The sequence below is a fragment of the Bison bison genome, unplaced genomic scaffold, assembly GCF_000754665.1.
Source record: "Bison bison bison isolate TAMUID 2011002044 unplaced genomic scaffold, Bison_UMD1.0 scf7180017864163, whole genome shotgun sequence".
Taxonomy (NCBI): Eukaryota; Metazoa; Chordata; class Mammalia; order Artiodactyla; family Bovidae; genus Bison; species Bison bison.
Window position 1 is genome coordinate 12,401,669 of NW_011494735.1, and position 3,892 is coordinate 12,405,560.

A 3,892-nucleotide genomic window follows, 5' to 3' on the forward strand; every position below is an offset into this window, starting at 1 on the left:
TTCCAGAAAAATAAATGACCCAATCAAAAAATGGGCCAAAGAACTAAATAGACATTTCTCCAAAGAAGACATACAGATGGCTAACAAACACATGAAAAGATGCTCAACATCACTCATTGTCAGAGAAATGCAAATCAAAACCATTATGAGGTACCATTTCATACCAGTCAGAATGGCTGCGATCCAAAAGTCTACAAATAATAAATGCTGGAGAGGGTGTGGAGAAAAGGGAACCCTCTTACACTGTTGGTGGGAATGCAAACTAGTACAGCCACTATGGAGAACAGTGTGGAGATTCCTTAAAAAACTGGAAATAGAACTGCCTTATGATCCAGCAATCCCACTGCTGGGCATACACACTGAGGAAACCAGAAGGGAAAGAGACACGTGTACCCCAATGTTCATTGCAGCACTGTTTATAATAGCCAGGACATGGAAGCAACCTAGATGTCCATCAGCAGATGAATGGATAAGAAAGCAGTGGTACATATACGCAATGGAGTATTACTCAGCCATTAAAAAGAATACATTTGAATCAGTTCTAATGAGGTGGATGAAACTGGAACCTATTATACAGAGTGAAGTAAGCCAGAAGGAAAAACACCAATACAGTATACTAATGCATATATATGGAATTTAGAAAGAGGGTAACAATAACCCTGTGTATGAGACAGCAAAAGAGACACTGATGTATAGAACAGTCTTATGGACTCTGTGGGAGAGGGAGAGGGTGGGAAGATTTGGGAGAATGGCATTGAAACATGTAAAATATCATGTATGAAATGAGATGCCAGTCCAGGTTTGATGCATGATACTGGATGCTTGGGGCTAGTGCACTGGGACGACCCAGAGGGATGGTATGGGGAGGGAGGAGGGAGGAGGGTTCAGGATGGAGAACACATGTATACCTGTGGTGGATTCATTTTGATATTTGGCAAAACTAATAAAATTATGTAAAGTTTAAAAATAAAATAAAATTAAAAAAAAAAAAAAGAGTCTTCTCCAACACCACAGTTCAAAGGCATCAATTCGTCAGTGCTCAGCTTTCTTCACAGTCCAACTCTCACATCCATACATGACCACAGGAAAAACCATAGCCTTGACTAGACGGACCTTTGTTGGCAAAGTAATGTCTCTGCTTTTGAATATGCTATCTAGGTTGGTCATAACTTTACTTCCAAGGAGTAAGTGTCTTTTAATTTCATGGCTTCAGGCACCATCTGCAGTAATTTTGGAGCCCCCAAAAATAAAGTCTGACACTGTTTTCACTGTTTCCCCATCTATTTCCCATGAAGTGATGGGACCAGATGCCATGATCTTCATTTTTGGGATGTTGAGCTTTAAGCCAAGTTTTTCACTCTCCTCTTTCACTTTCATCAAGAGGCTTTTGAGTTCCTCTTCACTTTCTGCCATAAGGGTGGTGTCATCTGCATATCTGAGGTTATTGATATTTCTCCCCCCAATCTTGATTCCAGCTTGTGTTTCTTCCAGCCCAGCATTTCTCATGATGTACTCTGCATATAAGTTAAATAAGCAGGGTGACAATATACAGCCTTGATGTACTCCTTTTCCTATTTGGAACCAGTCTGATCATTTGCAAATAGTGACAGTGTTACATCTTCCTTTCCAGTTTGAATATCTTTATTTTTCTCTTCTGATTACTTTGGCTGAGACATCCAACACTATATTGAATAGAATTTTGGTGAGTAGGCATCCTTATCTTTTTCCTGAATTTAGCAAGAAGGCTTTTCAGCTTTTCATTCCTGAATATTGTCTGCGGGTTTATGTGTGTATTAACATGATGAAAGTAAAAGTGAAAGTGAAAGTCACTCAGTCGTGTCCAACTTTTTGCCGGACTATGCAGTCCATGGAATTCTCCAGGCCAGAATACTGGAGTAGGTAACCATATCCTTCTCCAGGGGATCTTCCCAATCCAGAGATCGAACCCAGGTCTCTCACATTGCAGGCGGGTTCTCTATCAGCTGAGCCACCAGGGAAGCCCAAGAATACTGCAGTGGTAGCCTATCCCTTCTCCTGCAGATTTTCTCAGCACAGGAATCAAACTGGGATTGATTGCATTGCAATCAACATGAATATCTACCGTCTTAACAAATTTTGAAGTTCAAACAACTGTATTTCTAACTAATGTATTTCAATTATGTTGAAAAACAATTTCTAGAACATATTCATCTAACATAACTGGAACTTTTATACTAATTGAAAATAGCTCATTTCTCCCTTCCCTTAGCTCCTGGCAGTAACTATTACTTTCTCTGGTTCTGAGAGTTTGACTGATTAGATATCTCATATAATTGAAATCATGCCCTATCTGTCCTTCTGTGATTAACTTTATTTCACTTAGTATAATATCCTCCAGGTTCATTCATATAATTGTAAACGGCAGGAATTTTATCATTATTAAGGCTGAAAAGTCATTGTATATATAGATTTATAGGCTACATTCTTCTTATCCACTGACCAACATTTAGATTCCTCAATATTGCTCAGTCGTGTCTGACTCTTTGCAACCCCAACACACCAGGCATTCCTGTCCATTACCAACTCCCGGAGTTTACTCAAACTCATGTCCATCGAGTCAGTGATGCTATCCAACCATCTCATCCCCTTTCCCAGCATCAGAGTCATTTCAAATGAGTCAGTTATTTGCATCAGGAGGCTTAAGTATTGAATTTTCAGCTTAAACATCAGTTCTTCCAATGAACATTCAGGACTGATTTCCTTTAAGATGGACTGGTTGGATCTCCTTGCAGTCCAAGGGATTTTCAACAGTTTTCTCCAACACCACAGTTCAAAAGCATCAATTCTTCGTTGTTCAGCTTTCCTTATAGTCAAACTCTCACATCCATGCACGACTACTGGAAAAACCATAACCTTGATTAGACAGACCTTTGTTGGCAAAGTAATGTCTCTGCTTTTTAATATGCTGTCTAGGTTGATCATAAATTTGCTTCCAAGGAGTAAGCATCTTTTTATTTCATGGCTGCAGTAACCATCAGCAGTGATTTTACAGCCCCGCCAAAATAAAGTCTGTCACTGTTTCCACTGTTTCTCCATCTATTTGCCATGAAGTGATGGGACTGGATGCCATGATCTTAGTTTTTGGAATGTTGAGCTTTAAGCCAACTTTTTCACTCTCCTCTTTCACTTTCATCAAGAGGCTCTTTAGTGCTTCTTCACTTTCTGCCATAAGGATGGTGTCATCTGCATCTGAGGTTATTGATATTTCTCCCGGCACTCTTGATTCCAGCTTGTGCTTCATCCAGCCCAGCATTCCTCATGATGTACTCTGTATATAAGTTAAATAAGCACAGTGACAATATACAGCATTGACATACTCCTTTTCCTATTTGGAACCAGTCTGTTGTTTCATGTCCAGTTCTAACTGTTGCATCATGACCTGCATACAGATTTCTCAAGAGACAGGTGAGGTGGTCTGGTATTCCCATCTATTGAAGTATTTTCTACAGTTTTCTGTGATCCACACAGTCAAAGTGTTTGCCATAGTCAATAAAGCAGAAATAGATGTTTTTCTGGAACTCCCTTGCTTTTTTGATGATGCATTGGATGTTGGAAATTTGATCTCTGGTTCCCCTGCCTTTTCTAAAACCAGCTTGAACATCTGGTTTTAGGAAGTTCACGGTTCACATATTGCTGAAGACTGGCTTGGAGAATTTTGAGCATTACTTTGCTAGTGTGTGACATGAGTGACATTGTGTGGTAAATTAAGCGTTCTTTGGCATTGCCTTCCTTAGGGGTTGAAATGAAAACTGACCTTTTCCAGTCCTGTGGCCACTGCTGAGTTTTCCAAATTTGCTGGCATATTGAGTGCAGCACTTTCACAGCATCATCTTTTAGATTTTTATTTATTTTA